The 16,582-nt window shown below is 60.9% G+C and overlaps 1 long non-coding RNA gene across 2 annotated transcripts; it reads right to left on the bottom strand.

Annotated features, from left to right (window-relative positions):
• Nucleotides 1-250: 250 nt before the first annotated feature.
• Nucleotides 251-10,094, bottom strand: LOC123830686. 2 transcript variants are annotated; one of them, XR_006787802.1, is made up of 3 exons: nt 9,739-10,094; nt 2,601-2,723; nt 251-2,184 (listed from the first exon to the last, which is right to left on the bottom strand). It is a non-coding gene; the product is annotated as an uncharacterized LOC123830686 (long non-coding RNA). The 2 variants fall into 2 exon arrangements; XR_006787801.1 differs by having other exon boundaries at nt 252-2,184; nt 2,633-2,723; nt 9,739-10,092.
• Nucleotides 10,095-16,582: the final 6,488 nt, after the last annotated feature.

The raw sequence follows: 16,582 nt of genomic DNA, 5'->3' as shown, positions 1-16,582 counted from the left end.
TTTAAAGTGATAATTTCTTGGCATTTAGGTCGGTTAAATGAAGTATACATTATTACCCTCAACAGCCGCACATGAACACACTTATTGAAAAATAACTATTTAGAGCCTTAAAAGATATCGATTAGGATTATTCTAGCACGAATTGAATCTCCAAGCATGCTGTGTGTCTTCATTCTTTAGAGGAGAAGAAAGCGTCGCTCCAGATGAGTTCAAGAATAAGATTCAGTGGAGGACAATTGTCTCTCTCAATTCCAGGTGTGTGTGTATTGGGCAAAAGATGGTCTAGAGGGTAAAAGTCATGGTAAGGCTCTGTATTAAAAATAAAATTGGTCTCACCAGGCACTGCACACTATAAATAAATCTATTTTAAGCAGTCCTATTTTACACCCAAAATTACACCCAGATCCAATTCCTGATCTACAAACAGATGTTTTTCCCTCTAAAGAGGTGCCAACACTTTGGGTCCCAAGCCCTGCTTTGCAGGGTCAGAAATAATGTAACTTTGCAAGAACCACTGATGCTTTCAAAACTCAGGAACTGACTAGCAGAGCTTTGACAACACCAAACAGCGGGATGCTCCGTGGTCTCAGAGAGTTGGCCCGGTGGGTTTGGCGTCTCCACATGCAAACCCTGGGTTGTGGGCTCATCACCTCTCGTTGCAGCCGCAGGCTTTACCTGGGTAGTGTTAGTTATTCAGTATCAGTTATCACGCCGATACTTGGTAGTATGTGTTACACCACGTTTTACCTAGAGCAAAGGGCACGTGTCTAAAGGCAGCAAAAACCTACGGTTTCAGAGAACCTGCTGCCGACTGAATCTCCTACGATGAGGGACAAACTACCCCGGGGAGCAGGGGAACTACTCTGCTCGTGGTCATTGAGGGCAGCAACGACCACGCGCCCCCTCTGGACAGCGGGTCACGGCCGCCCAGCTAGGTGAACAGCGGGGCCACTGGGGGCCCACCACCAGCTCCGGCCTCGCCGTCCCCACCTGCGCAGCAGACACAGTGGAAGGGTCCAGGGCCGGGAAGGTCGGTGCGGGGAATATAATCCACGCCGTGGCCTAGCCGTGTGTGGTGCCGGTGGGGCCACTTGGCGAGGTGCGTGAGTGTCTGACCACACTGCCGCTCACCTGAAACTGACAGACTGTCGACTGCCAGCCGTGATCGAAAATGTTTTAATGTAAAAAACCCAGGAATAAGCGGTAGTCCCCACTGCGTGGGCATCTCAGGTAATGGGTAACTGGTTTAGGCGGTGTGTGAAGTACCTGCTCTTTATGTTTCCTATAATAACAATAATTTTTTTACCAGAAATGCAGTCTTAAACATCCTGACTAGTCGTCACCTCTGAACTTTATTTACTTCGGCCCCAGAAACGCTCCGGCGTAAACGTGGTTTGTTTGGACGATCGTGGCACGTGGTGGAGATGACCCACGAGGAGGCTTTAACTCAGACGGAGGCGTGTCCTGGAGGGCAGTCCCGGGCCTCCTGCTCCTGCGTGTGGGGGCGGATCCCTCATTCAGGGGACGCGTCCGAGGCGCCACCCAGTCTCCGAGGACGAGGGTGAGGATCTGACCAGGTTGGGGTCCAGGGGGTCCCACGCCCACGGCCGTCCACAGCCACGTGGAGGCCTTCTGTTCTGCCAACATGGACTCTGAAACGCTCGCCTCCTTCCGGAGGTTTCCGCAGATGCTCCTTTCCCGTGAGTGCTGCTCTCACCTGGAACAGCTCCCCACCCCGTGGGTTCGGCAGGCCCCTGCCTCCCCGTGTCGTGGCCGTGGCCGCGTGGCCTGGTCACCGAGCAGGAGGCTGCCCCCTCCCCAGCCCCCGTCCACCAGCTTCTCCGGGGCCCACCACACAGCAAACCCTACCACTTCCCATGTGACTGACATCTCCTGGATTGGTTCCCGTGACAAGGTGGGAACTTCTCTGGCAGACGCCCAGAGCCTGAAATCCAGAAGAAGTTGGGGACTCTTCAGACAGTAGCGCCGAAGCCGGGGCGTGGGGCGCAGGGTGCGGGGTGAGTGTGTAATCGGCGTTCGCTCCCTGGCTCGCTTTCCCGAATCCGACGGCCAGCGGCCTGCATGAAAGCCTCACGGATGACAGGTCCGTGATTCGAGAGCCTCGTCTCACTCGCCCACACCTGTGATTCTTCCGCTGAGTCAGATCCCAGGTTGCCAAGGAAGCTGCGGTTTTTGAAAAAAACAGAAAGCACATTCATTGTTCTTTGCATCTTCCAAGGGGTCTGTCCAAATCCCTAATGAGTTCCTCTCCTTCCCAGGACCACTGAGGTTCCCACAGCCACACGCGGGGACCTGCTCTCCCGGCTTCCTCGGAGCCCACGCCTGGCTGGACTGCGGGCAGGAGGACACGGTCCCCATCCTGTCCCCTCCCACCAGGTGCCCTGAGTGGGAATCCAGCCCATGGCCTTCTGGCCTCCAGGATGACCCTCCAACCCCCTGGGCCACACACACCCGCCAGGGCCTCACGCTGGGTTTCTCCCACCTCCCTCCCGGGCCGCCTGCCTCAGCAGCTTCTGTGAGTGGGTGCGCCCTCCCCGGCCTCGGCGGAACCCCTGCAGGGTTCATCTTCCTGTCACGACCTTGCCGTACTCCCTGGAAGGTGAGCCGTCACCTCTGGCAGGTCTCCTGGGGATTTTCCATCTCCACCGTCTCCTGGGCGATGCTGTTCTCAGCACATGCAAGCAATTTTGTGGCTCAGCGACCTAGAAAGAGAGATAATGGGGAAGCATTATCTAAATAGTCGGCTGAGGCAAAGTTCGGGTTTTCCCCGAGGCTGGCGTGCGGTCACCTCGGGTCCCCCTTCTGCTTTAGAGATGGGTCCCCAGGCTGCTGCTGGACAGGCAGCCGCCCAGCTGGGAACTGTGCTGCCCTTTCCCACAGACGGGGCCAGGCGCAGCCCTGGAAGAAATGCCGGCGACGGCAGGTAAGGGGCGTGGGGTGTCTGAGTGTCTGTATCCCCCTGAAATTCGCAGGTTGAAATCCCGCCACCAAAGGTGACGGTGTGAGGAGGCGGAGCCGTTGGGAAGTGATGAGGTCCCCAACTTGGGCTGATTTGACTCTGGATTTTTGGACTTTACGGCAGCGTGAGAGCCATACGCAGCCGGCGGAAACCGTGGTTAGAGTTTGGAAGTTTGGTCTTTTCCTGGCGTGCGGTCTGACGCTCCGTGGGAAGCGGGGGAGGGGGGCTGAGTGGGGGCGGGGCAGCTCCCCTCCAGGCCGCAGTGCGCGCACTGGGTCGGCCGCTGCTGTGCACCTGCCGGCCCACAGGAGGGCGCTGCGCACGCGGAGGCTGGGCTGAGCGACAAGGCTCCGTAGCTTCGGGGTACACCTGCGTCTTCACCTTCCGGCGTTTTCAACGTGCGACGGGATTACTGGGACGTCACCCCCTGGCGCGTTTGGGCGCATCTGCCGCGTCTAGCCTTCCGCTGTCACGTCTCAGACCACCCAGCGACACGACGTCTGAAGTGCGTGGGGGGGAGCTCGTGGAGCCTCGCCCCTCGGACACCGAGATGCGGCTCCGGTGGCTCCGGCGCCTGGCGTCCGAAGTGACCGGTCGGTCACAGGGCGATGTGTCCGTCACACCACCTGCTCGGTTACCGGCTGCCCTAGGATGAGCCTGGAGCCGAAATGTGTCCCAGGTGACCCCGCAACACCGACCTGAGACCAGGTACAGGAAGCGCGGTCCTCCTCCCCCACTTCCTGTCCCAGAATACAGGATGACGAGGGTGGATCTTCAGGATCTTCTAGAACTTCTCATGCGCACGCAGACGGTCACCAGCTGTGGCCAGTAACACGCTGAAATCAGCACAACTTCTCTCTGTATTTAAACGTGGGGCGTGCGCCCCCTCCCCCCACGTTTTTAGATCAGTTTTGGGCTTTAAATATTCCCGAGAAGCGTGGCTGACTTCTGATCACTGGGCGCTTGCCCTTCCCTGCAACGTGCGATCGACCCGGCGCCTCGTTTGCTGCCCTTGGGGCGAATCGGGGACTCTTCCCGACTCGGCCCTGAGGGACAACCGCTTGTCTGCGGACGGACGGACACTTCTCCGCCCGACAGTCCCCCGGGGCCTCAGGCCTGACCCTGCAGGTCCACGCCAAAGCGCCTCTTCGTTTTGTCCGGGAAAGCGGATGATCCCACCCACCTCTGGTTAAAAGCGGGCCTTCCCCGCCGGTGCAGTGGTGTCCCTCGGGAATTCCCGGGCTGGCTCTCCGGCCCGGCCCGAAGTTGGCCTTGAGGACAAGCGGGCGTCTGCACGGACTGGAACGTTCACGTCCGTGGTTTCCAAAGCAGTCTGTTCTGGCCTTACGTGCTTTGTAGGACTCTGGTTTCTTTCTTTCGGCTTACTTATTTTTTATTTTTATTTTAAGCTGATGAACACCTGTTCTAGTCTCAAGAGATAAGCATTTAAGCCAATGGCTAGCTTTCAGAGTAACTGCCGTTTCCGAAGTTAACCTGAAGTTGATGGGGCGGGGGAGCAAACATGTATCAGAATATATTTGGCTCTTTAAAAAGTTATCTAAATGTACGTGTCCTGTAATTTGACAACAAAGTATCATTTTCTGTGTAACATCGTGTGCTTTGTTGCACGCATGGCTGAATTTTATATAAAGGAGAGACATTAGCAAACTCCAGCTCCTCCGCTTTTCTCCATTTTTCTTGTTCTGAACAATGAAGGCAGAAGCTGACTCGGAATTTCTGCAGACTTCTCTTCACGCCGTCCCCGTGGGAAAAAACTCTCTGGATCCGCCTCAGATTTGCCCCCCGGATGCAGAGCATCCTGGCGTCTGCCTCTTCACCACCCCGTTTGCACCTGGGACTCTGGCCGGGCCGCCCACTGCTGCGTCACCACTGGCCCCGGGCCTGGCAGGGTTGGTCACCGCGCGTGAAGGCTGGCTTGCTACTCGTCTGAGTGCGTCTGAAGACCATCTCAGGAAGAAGCAGGGGTGAGGACTCCCAAGGATCTGAGCTCGCTGAGTGAGAAGCCAGGATCTCAGCGATGAGACAGAGTTCTGTTTCTTCATGGAACACGGCGCCCAGGTTACAAACGGGGATTTTAAAGGTGCCGTTCGAGTTGCGTTTTAGTGAGCTCTGAATCCACTTCGGTGCAGCCGTCCTCACTGACGAAGTGCACAGCACCTCAAGGAAGACCCCACATCGGTTAGGAAATGAAGAGCTAACCAATGCGAACAGCGGCTGTGGGAACGGGGAGTTTTGGCCTGGAGAGGAGGACCGGAGGGAGAGCCGCGGCGCGGGCACGGATGCTCAGAAGCCCACCCCCGCCCCGCGGCACAGCTGCGGCACAGCCGGGACTCGCCGTCTGCTCCAGACCTGGAAAGCCGGCGCGGGATTCTGTCGGGTGCAAGGACAACTTCCTCCCCGGAGGACGGGGGCGAGCCGCACCTTCTGTCTTATTTCTCTCAGACGACTTTCTGGAATGGCAGAGGCGCTGGCCCAGAACAGCTGCGATCTGCTTCGTCACCAGGACGGTGGGCTCCATCGGCGTCGCCTTCCGAGCTCCGAGTTCACAAAAGTGAGACATTGGGTCCCCGCGCTCCTCCAGCCGAGGTGCCGGAGGAGCCCGAGAAGGCCGTGGCCCCGAGCTGCACGCACTGTCATCACCCCGATGGTGAAAATCGGGACATGACACACCCCCAATAGTGGCGTTTAACCCCACTGGGAAAAAACTCACCGCTGGTGTCTTGCACTTTGTGATTGCAATCTTGAAAGATCTCTCTGGCTGTAAACACAATTCTCAGTATATTTTTCAACTTCCATGGAAACAAAAGGAGAAATAGGGAACAGTTGCCCCCACCTTGCAGATATGATCTGGGCTCCCGTCTCGGGGCCCATCCCAGCCTGGAGTCCCATATCCAGAGCCCTGGCCCCTCGCTGTCCTGCACATGCTCATCTCTCCACCTCAGGGATCGCCGGTCGCGCAGGAAGGGCGCCGTTCCGCCCCGGCGAGGGTCCAGGGACCCAAGACTCCCGGGGGCGGGGGGGGGGCGCGTTGACAGAGTGACGCCTCAGTGAATGTGGTCCAGCTGTTTCCACTCTTGACAGTCGGAGGGTTTGCACCAGGACTGAGTGACAGACACCCTGGGAGGGAAGGCCCAGCGTGTCCCTGCGTGCTGGGACACCCAGGTCTGTGGCTCCTTTGAAACGGAAGGTGTCCGGCTGGAGCGCCCGCTCAGGGAGGCGCCCCCCTCTGTTGCCATGGTGACGGGACGAGGCATCTGCATTTAAAAGCACATCCTCGGGCTCCTCTGGAAGCTGGCTCTGTGCCTTCCCTTTGAGGGTCTGTTTTGCAGTTTTGGATTGTATCCTCACAACTTTAAAAAAAAAAGTGTTTGTGGTAGATTCCAAGAAACGACTGCAGCTGTGCCAGAACGCGAGTGACAAGGAGAGACAAGATGTTTATATTCTGGATGGCAGCTCCCACCTTGGTTATCTCGATAAAAAGTATTTTATGGATTCCATGACCTCCGTTTCAGATTTCTAAATCGATGGTTCTCAGCTAGAAACAGTTCCGCCCCAGGGGACCCGTGGCCATGCCTGGGGCATTTTCAGCGGTCACAAGAGGGGGGCTGTACCGGTGTCTTGTGAGGAGACACTGGGGGCGCTGCTGCACAGCAGAGTCCCAGCAGCTGAGCCCCGGCTCTGAGTTAACAGTGCGGAGGGCGCGGGGTCCTAGGGGTCTCGGGGTTCAATGTGACACGGCTCCGTGACTCTCCTAGGCTGACAGGTGACAAGTCGGGTGTGGGGCGGGGAAAAGAGAGAATCTCGAGCCACCTCTCCAGGGTGCTGGTCTGCGCACCCAGAAGCCACTGAAGGAGACGCAGGCCTCCCGACCCCCTGCGAGCACCTCCTCTCCTCCCTCTCTCCGCATCGGCCCCGTTTACACTGAGACTTCGTGAGTCTGGTAAGCCTTCCCTCCTCCTCCTGCGCTTCAGGAAGAAACCCAGCGTGGGCCAGAGGTCAGGTTTCGGTTCCAGGCCCCTGACCGCTGTCCTGGAGTCCACCCCGCACGGCTGGGCGCCGCCCGCCGTTCACGCGCCGGCCGAGCAGGCGTCTGCGACTCCCGGGACCCAGAGGAGCCCTGGCCGCCCGCTCCTGCCTGTCGGGAGTCCGAACCTGGCTCCACGCAGGGTTGGTTCTGTTTGTTCGGGTTACTCAGGGGCCCCAGTAGAACCACCCTCCTACCCACCGCGGCCGGACGGAGGAGGAGCCTGCGCAGTGGGCGGGAGCACCGGCCACGCCCACAGAGCAGCGGCACGCCCCCCGGGCGAGCGGGGCGCCCCCCCTCCCACGCGCTGGGCCCTGCGGGGGCCTGGTCCTTCCGGGCCTCCCCACGGGAGCCCCCAGACACTGTTCCTCCTCCACAATGGAGCTGATAGAGCACGTTCACGTGGAAAGCTTGTGCCACGGGCACCAAAAAGAAAAATAATAATAATACATTGATTTTCCTCTACGCCGGCCTCTGCCGGACCTCTCGGAGGCGACCGCTGCAGCCGCAGCACTTCGAAGGCGGATAACGCAGGGGCCTTTGCGCGGTGCCGGCGCGTTTGCTCCCCGGCACCCAGGCCGCTGTGTCTGATGTTAATCCGCGGGTGGCCTCCGGGGAGCGGCCCGGCCTCCTTGGACTCTGCAGTGTGAGCGGGGTGGGGCGTCTGCAGCTCCTCGGGGTGTGTGTGTGGGGGGGGCCCATGACCCCGGCAGGGCCAGCAGGCCTGTCCTTCGCCGGGGGGGGTCTGGTCGGTGATGCGCCGCCAATCAAGACAGGCCGGGCACGAGATGTGGACCGGGCGCGCGTGGGCCATCGCCCCCCCCCCCGCCCCCTGCCCAGGCGTGAGAACTCGCGCAGAGAAAAGCGTGCGGGCAGACGGGCTCGGCGGCCGCGGCCGCTCGGCCTGAGCGCCGCACTCGGCGGGCCCGGGGTCAGACACCCGGGCTGTGCGCGTCTGCGCGCGCACAGATCCGCCTTCTCCGCGCGGCGGCGCCACCTGACTTCCTGCGCGCGTTCCGAAACCGCCGAGAACGGAGGAAGGGAGGGCGCTGGCAGGGGAACTAGCTGACAATCGGGAGACGTTTGTGTCTTAGAAGACGACCTTCCCTTCAACACGAAACCTCGTTTTAAGGAGATGTTTCAAGCCAACCTGGCCGATCGGTTGCCCGCCGGGAACTTTTTTCTCCTAACGGATGTTGCACTGGGGAGACGGACTCGGGTTTGGCGGAGGGTCGGTGTTCTCTGTCCGAATATCACAAAATAGCCTCCCAACGAGCCCAGGAACAGTCCTGTCAACCCCCACTGTGCACCGCAAAGGACAAGCTCGCAAAGCACCAACGGGGACCCCAGGCCCCTCCGGCTGATCCAGGGAGGCGCCGCCTGCGTCGGGAAGTCACGTGAGCCCCTGGGACGGTCAGCCTGTGGAGCGCAGGTGCTGACCGCGCCTGGAGGAGCGAGTGTGGCCGGGCGTGCCCGTCTCCCCGGGAGGCAGTGATTTGAGAAGAAAGAGGAAATGGGTCCCTTGGAAGAGCGACCTTGAGCTGCACACACGGTTCTCGGACAAGGAGCCGTGAACGTTGGCGGGCGGGGGCTTCTGCGGGGGAGCGCGACCCCGCGGGGCCCAGAGCTGCACGGGCAGACGGTGCATGTGCTCAGGGACCGCCCTGTGCTGTTCCACCCGCCGTGAGCGGGGGTCAGCCCCTCACCTCTCTCCCTCTCTCTCTCTCTCTCTCTCTCTCTCTCTCTCGCCTTCCAGTTTCTTTCTAACAGTTAAAAGAGGAATGAAATGTGGGATAGGGCCCTGGCTGGCGTAGCTCAGTGGATTGAGCTTGGGCTGCGAACCAAAGCGTCGCAGGTTCGATTCCCAGTCAGGGCACATGCCTGGGTTGCAGGCCACGGCCCCCAGCAACCGCACATTGATGTTTCTCTCTCTCTCTCTCTCCCTCTCTTTCTCCCTCCCTTCCCTCTCTAAAAATAAATAAATTAATTAAATCTTTAAAAAAAAAGAAAGAAAGAAATGTGGGATAGGACAAAATCGATGTCAAATAACCCAGAAAAGCCATGTTTCTGGACAAAGTGGTCGCAAGGAACAGCCCCGTGAGTGCGCTCTGGGCACCGCCCAGGCTCCCCGTGAGAAGACTGCGCGGATGAAGAGCAGCAGGAGGCACACACGGGGGTCCCAGCCTGCCCCCCACTTGGGCGGACTGTCTGGGAGACAGAGCGTCAGCGCGGGGCCAGCCGGTCCTGGTGGGCTCCGCCCGGCAGGGTGAGGACACAGACCGCCCTGTGGAGACGGTTCCTGGTCAGAGGCGGGGGCCGGGGTCCAGGCATCAACACACCAGCCGCCGGCCGCCGGCCGCAGAGGCGTCCTCAGCACCCGAGGCAGAGCAGCTCGGCCTGGCCGCCCTCCTGAGGGGACCAGACCCCAGCGAGGACAGCGGGACAGGGCACCACGCTCCACAGGGTTCCTCGGCCGCAGAGCAGGTGGCTCCCCCCAGTCCCGGGTCTGGGCAGGGCTCGCGGACTGCCCCTCGGGTCCGGGACAGCAGGCGATGCCCACGCCTGTCCCCCAGACCAGGCTTTCCTTCTCTGCCCTCCGCATCAGACCCCGGCCTCCCTCCCCTCCCCCACAGCTGGCACCTGCTCCCCCCGCCCCGCCCCACCCCGCCAGCCCTCCGGGGGCCGCCAGGGGAAGTGCTCCACGAACTCTCACCTGGGGACGTCCAAGTGGTGGGCATTCCTGTCGAGGCGGCCAGCCCACCTGGCTTGCCGGCATTCACAGGTGGCCCCTCTCCTGCAAACCCGACGCCGGCCTCCCTGCGGTGGCAGGTGGAGCAGGCTGGTCCCAGGCCCCCTGCCCTTCAGCAGTGGGTGACCTTGGAGAGAGGGCGAGCCCCGCCCTGCATCCGGGCAGAGGCCACAGCGACCCAGACCTGGGCTCCTGCTCCGGGAGGATCCTGGGCAGGGAAGCTGCTCCCGCTCCTCCCCCTCCCACACCTGTTCCTCCCCGAGCAGCTTCTTGGCTCTCCCTGCGCACCTGAGGCGTGGCCACGGCTCTCAGTGGACCGTTCCCGGCGGGGACTCGGGGGGTGAGGGGACACAGGGCCGCGGGGCACATGGATGTGGGGGCACAGGGAGGGGCCCCAGGGACTCTCTGACTCTCTGACTCAGAGTTCCCCGGGGGTTTTCAAACAGGCCTCCAGAAGGACACGGTGTGTTCTTACCTCTTGTCAAGTGTTATTTTTGTCTGAGCAGCTGTTACTGGGCGGGCTCTGGTCCTTTTTAAAATTCCTTATAATGATATCTGAGTTGCTTAGAATGTTTGCCAGGTGGCAGAGAGCACGCCTCGCCCGGGTTGCGCCGTTTCAAGTTCTGTTGACAGCGAGCTGTGATGGGGTCAGGACGTGCTACCCCCACACGGGCCCTGGACGTGCCGCCCGGCCCCGGGCGAGGAGTTTGAGAGGCAGACGCAGGGATGTTGCGTCGACCCCGGCCACCCAGGAACGGGCTGTGAATGTCCCCTGTGGACAGAGCTCCTGGCGCGGAGGACAGCGGACATGCTGTCACCAGGGACTGGGAACTTGGGGCTGAGCATCCTGCACAAACACTCCCGTTCAGTCTCCCGCACCCGCCTGGTCTCCGCTTCACACCCACGGCCCCTGCCCCCCGCCCACCCTGTCTTGTCCCCGCTGCGCGGATGCGTCATTCTTTGCGCGCAGGGCGCACGCTGCCTGCGCCGCACCTGGCCCGAGTCTCCGTTCGCCTGTGCGGTCTCCGTGCGCGCGTCAGCACTGGATAAAACGCGGCGGTTTCCTTCTGGTCCCTGTTGTAGTTTAATTTCCAGACGCAGCCGGGCCCCTCGGAGGGTCAAGGCACTCGTTTCCCTCCCCTACAGCTGAAAGTTCTGTGCGCGTTATAATACAGTGACACTGTGACCACACGTGTTCAAAAGTCTCCGAGTAGGAAAACCTTAGTTTAAAAAAAAAAAAAAGCCCTGAGCAGCGCAGCTGCGCACGCGCGCTCAGAGTCACCGAACTTAACGCTAATTTGAAGTTGAGGGATCGCGGACAGCGTTTTGCCCCAACCTCCGTTTTGAACTTGAACATAGCAGTAAACTGTGCTACATGAAAGGGATGCTTCCTCTTCTCTCTGTTTGTAACTAGTCGTCCTGGTTTTAAACCTGATACCAGTCATCAATTTCCCTGTGACTTAGCAATTTATTTGCAGTTTTACCGCCTTGGACACTCGCAGCCGAGTTTCAGCCTGATGAAATATTGTTACCCACGTAATTCACTTTCTGCTGCTTCAACAAGGTGTTTAGGTTTGGGGAGCCCCCATCTGAGGCTGAAATTGAATTGGAAATTCACGCGGAGGCTCCACGGATGAGGCAATTCTGAATCTCAGGAAAGTGTCAATTAAATTCACTCCAGTCTCCGGCGGGCAGACCTGCTCCCCAGGCCGAGAGAAGAGTCCTCATTATCATATCGACTGGAGTCGACAAATGGAACTCAGATCCAAGGTGCACGTCGGTTTGTTCCCAGGCATTTACAATGCCTTCCCCGTGCACGTTGTATCTGTATCTGTCGCATTGAGCTCCGTGTGAGTGATGAGTGTTTGCCGTCGTGATTAATTGGTGCTTTATGGGCAATCCTCACTTATTAAAGATGCTATTGACCGGGCTGGACTTAGCAATTCCCCATTAAGTCGGAGTGTTAGTCATAAAATCAAACGGAGCCGCGTCGGTTGTACATTCGTTTAGAAACAGATACAAAGGCAGAGAGAAGACTGCAGCAGCTGTGTTCTCGTGGGCACCTTCACAGCGGGGGAAAAAAATGGAGTAGAAAAAAATCACGTTTTGTTTTTTCCCAACAGTTTCCTGTTACCTGGGAAATGGGAGCCAATTTGCTCAAATATGGGGCAAAATAAATAAGTAACCACCACCCTCCCCGTCTGTGGGCACCCCGGACAAGTTCTGTGGAGCTTTAAACTCTACATCATGTCCCGACACCACGAGTGGGGGGGGGGGGTTCTGTCTAGAGTGTGCCCTCGAATGAAGGATCCCCCAAAAGGGACGTGGAGAGGTCTCCGTGGGGAACTTGCTTACAGACCCTGGATCTGATCAGAAACCCCACCTTCCCCTGTCTGCAAGGGTGGGGGCAGGTGGCTGAGGAGGCGGAAGGGTCTCAGCTCCCCAGGCTCTGCTGAGGAGGCGCCACCCACTGTGGAATCCACCCTGCTTCGGGGCGGGCTGCCCACGGGAGACAGTGCACCTGCCCCTGTGCCACCCGGAACCCGCGGGCCAGGAGCGTGACCCTGCAGCAGGGGGTCGGCCGAAGCGGTGAAGACACAGCCCTTCCCTGGGGCCCGGACGCCCCCGGGGCTCCCGTTCCGTGGGAGGGGTCTCAGCGCAGGAGCAACTTGGGGACGCCCTAGGGAAACCCCGAGGTGGCCCGAGGAACAAGAAAGGCGTCAAGAGAGATGCCGTGTCCCGTGGTGTCTGACGGGGACTCTGACCTCTGACCCGGAAGGACTCCCGACCACACTGCCTGCTGTGTGGTGCTGAGCAGGTGCCGAAACCTCTCTGCCCTTCGACCGCCTCGCCCTGGAAGGCAGGTTCGACAGTTCCCGGCTGGCCCTGGCCGGGTGGCTCTCTGGCTGGAGCGTGGTCCTGCAGACCGAAGGTTTGCAGGTTCGATTCCCGGTCAGTTTCTCTCACACATCGATGTTTCCCTCCCTCCCTTCCCCGCTCCCTAAAATCGATGGGCATGTCCTCAGGTGAGGACAAGGAAAAGAATTTAAAATGACAGTACCTGCCCCAGGAGCTTGTTGGGTGACGTGAGGCGCTGAACGCACAGTAAACACGCTAAGTGTGTTTGTCATTGTTTCTGTTATATCACCATTGGGTGCGGGGGACCCTCCAGCCCACCTGGGCTTCAGTTCCCGTTTCAACAACATTCAGGAGCTTCAACCTTGGGCCAGTTACTTGACCTTGACAGAACCTCCATCTGCTCGGCTCCAGAAAGTGGGTAAGCCCACCTCTACCTCTCCAGCCTTTTCGCGAGTAGACACTGGCGTGGCACGTGCAAACTGAGGGACCCTTCACAGGCCCTGGGAAGCAGCCCCCTCCCCTGGGACACCGGCAGAGGGTGGAGAGAGGACCCGTGTGGGCGTCTGGACGGGCAGGGCGGGGGGCTCCCTGGGCCAGCTGCAGCCCTAGCCGCCGCGTGCGGGAAACATGAGTGAGACGTCCTCGTGCTCCCAGCACTGTGGGAAGGTGTTCGAACCACAGGGGCTCCCCCGACTGACCGTGGGCGACGCCCTCCCCCCACGGCTCACCCGACGCCCTTTCTCCTTCCGCGGCCACTGTGGCTCCGCCTTTTCCCAGCTTTGAGGTTGTGTGTTCGAGCACGTGGGCCGGGCGCCTGTGCCCACGCTGAGCAGTCAATAACGACACAGCCTCCAGGGGGGTCCGTGTCGCATGGGCCCCGCAAACCCCCAGACTACAGTTCAGGTTCAGGTTCAGGTTCAGGTTGGCTGCCGTCCAGAAGCAAGGAGAGCTGCACCCGGGTCCAGGCTTCCCCGGACTCTGCTGCCCCCGACTCGGGGGACAAGGTTGGCGACAGAGGGCTGGCGAGTCCGTCAGAATGACCCCCTCTCCTCCCACCTCACGTCGGGGTGGTAAGAATCCCCGCGAGGTGCCGGTCGCCGGCGGGGTCCTCGCCCACCTCTGCCCGTCCGCGCGGCCGCTGAGCAGGGTCTAGTCGAAGCTGCCGAGCGAGGCCCCCTTCCCGGGCGGCCGCCTTTTGCGCGAAGGGCTGGCACTGTGCGCAGCGACCGCATGTCCCTGGAGCTACGAGGGGAGCGGGGCGTGGCCCTCTCAGAGGAGGGGCTGTGGCCGTTCGGCTTGCACCCTGGCACCTCGCTGTGGGGGGGCACAGGCGTTGACAGCTGAAAACAGCACCAAGCGCGCGAGAACCGGGGGAGGTCGGGGGCCGGGAAGGGAAGGGACGGGGTTCCCTCAAACGCTTGTCAGCTTGTCAGCGAGTGGGTGTCGGCCGGGACCCGCCCGTGGGAAAGGCCTGTGCCCGCCTCCCCTCGCTTTGAAAAGCGCCTTTCTCCGCCCGGTGGCCCTCCCCCGTCCCCAGATGCCACGTTGGGTGGACACTCAGATGACCGCGGTCTCCGCTCCCTGCCTGCCGCCCACCCTGTGACACCCATGGGCTCCGGCCCAGGGGCCGCGGTGGCAGCAGGCGGATCCTTCTCCGTCCAGCTGGCTGAGTTTCCAGGAGGTGCTGGCGCCGTCACCTGCAGGGGCTCGGTGTGTCCTGGTCTCACGGTCACTGTCTGTGCTCCTTGTGTCGAAGCCACACGGCCCTTGCTGAGGCCAGGGCCAGGGGCCACTGTGGAGGCTCTGACCGGTCTGAGCTCGCTCTGTGTGTCGTGTGTCCTGCGTGCCGTGAGACGCCGGCCTGGGTTGCTCCTCTGCACGGGCTGTCCGGGGCACAGCCTCGGAGAAGGTCTTGTACGTGAGGGTTTTGAGCAGCCACCCGTGAGGGGAAAGGGATACTCGTTGGGTTTCGTCCGTGAAGGAGAGCCCCAGGCACGGTCTTCACCGCGTTCTGCCCTCTCGTTCTGGGCGGGAGGCTCTCCCGGGCAGGGCTGCCTTCTCCCCCCCGGGGGGGGGGGGCACGCGGTGGAGCCCCAGCTCCCTGGCCCTGGGGCTGACTGATGCTCCCATCCAAAGGGCTGGAGATGCAGCCTCGGGCTTGGGCCCGTTCTGCCAGTTTCCGTCCGGGTCCGCGTCTCAGCTCTTCCAGGGTGCCCCCCACTCCCGTCTGCCTCCGTCAGAGAGGCGCCAGCGTTGGCCCGGCCCGGGTGGGTGCCCACGGCCCGTCCGGCAGCAGGGTCGTGTCTGCCGCGGGCTCACCGTCCCAAACCGCCCTGAGGAGGAGAGCTTTAATAATAACTGACGGCCCGACGGGTTAGCGGCGCAAATTCAGAAAAGCTTGCACGTTCTTGGTGAAGCCAGCCCCCCCTCCCCCCGCGGTCACGCGGCAGCCCCGGTGGGGGGGCGAAGAGGAGTGAGGTCCGGAACCGCGCCTGCCGAAGGCAGTGGGAAAGCGTGAGCTCGTGTCCCTGGTGCTGAGACACCCGGGAGAGCTCAGACAACAAAACGTGAACGTTTCACGAGAACGTAGTCAGCGTAACTTCTCTCTTTTTCTGAGGGGAGATAGTCACGACAAGCTGGAAAGTGCTTCAGAATTTGTCTAATATTCTGTAGCAAGATGGGCACACAGACAACGTTCAATTCTATGAAAACAGAAACCGTGTGTCGATCCGACGGAGGCTTGTTGCGTGACCAGACCGAGTCCTCGGCCGTTTTGGGAGCCGGGAAGGATGCTGAGAGGACCGTCCCGGGGGGTTTCGCAGAGACGGTGCAGGGGGGAGTGAGTGGTGGCAGCTGTCTGTGCCGTGGAGAAAAGTCAGGCAAGGAAAGGTGGCCCCGAGGGACGATGAGGTGGCTTCTCCGTGTGGGTCAGACACGGAAGGCCTCGCTGACGTGGTGACACTTGAGCCAGGGACCAGAGAGAGGGAAAGAGAGGGAGGGAGAGAGAGAGCCATGGTGGGGGAGGGACACAGGGCCGAGGGAGCCGGGCCAGGGGCCGGAAGCCAGAGGGCATGGGGAGCAGAGGAGGCGAAAACCCACGGACCCCGCGGGACCTCAGTGGCAGCGCAGGAGACGGGGGGCAGTCGGGGTGGCAGACAAGGCCTTTCCCTGTCGGGGTGCACGCTCCAGCCTGGGGGGGTGGACGGCTTCTCTAAGCGAGGCGTTTGCGGGGGGGGGTCGGATGGCCCTTCCCGCTACAGAGAGAATTAAATCCAGGCAGGGAGAGACGCGTGGGGTCCGCGGGGCTGCGCTGCTGAGTGAGGTGGTGAAGGAAACGTTTGGGTTGTTTCTGCACAGAGAGCCGAGCGCAGAGACTGCAGGCCGCTGACCCCCAAGTCCACAGAGGGTCACTGCCGAGGTTTCTGAATGCGAGTGATGCCCAGGGTCCAGGACGGAGCCCCGCCCCTCCGGAGAAGTGTGTCTGCATTCGGTTGCTCTGTGTGGCGCCCAGGTCTCGGGAGCAGGGCCGTGAAGCAGTGGGATTTCCCAGCGGGCGCCGTCCAGGGCGCTCCCCGGGTGTTGGGTCCCCGAGACGCTCCCAAGTCGAACACGGGGACGGGGGACGGTGCAGCGGTGACTCGGGGCCAGTCAGCCCGCCCCCGCCGGGCTGTGGTCGCCGTCCGTCTCCCACCGCGTGTCTCACACCCACCGGGAGAGAGCACCGCATCGTCCTGGTGCACACCCGGCCAGCCCGGAGGGGAGACCCGCCGGCGCCCCAGGATTTCCCGTGTCCCGGGGTTTCCCGGTGAGTCGGCGCCGGGAAGTGAAGTGTTTGCACCGCGCTTTGCGGCGTGGTGACTTGCTTGAGTCAAACATGTCCTTCCGGAATGCCTCGTGTCCCTCAGATGTCAGACGCCGAGGCAGTTTAAGTGTCAAACAACGAAACAAA

The sequence above is a fragment of the Phyllostomus hastatus genome, unplaced genomic scaffold (assembly GCF_019186645.2).
Source record: "Phyllostomus hastatus isolate PE091 unplaced genomic scaffold, TTU_PhHast_1.1 phas_scaffold_129, whole genome shotgun sequence".
Lineage (NCBI taxonomy): Eukaryota > Metazoa > Chordata > Mammalia > Chiroptera > Phyllostomidae > Phyllostomus > Phyllostomus hastatus.
The sequence above is the reverse complement of the archived record's forward strand: the minus strand, read 5'-3'. Positions and strand labels throughout refer to the sequence as shown.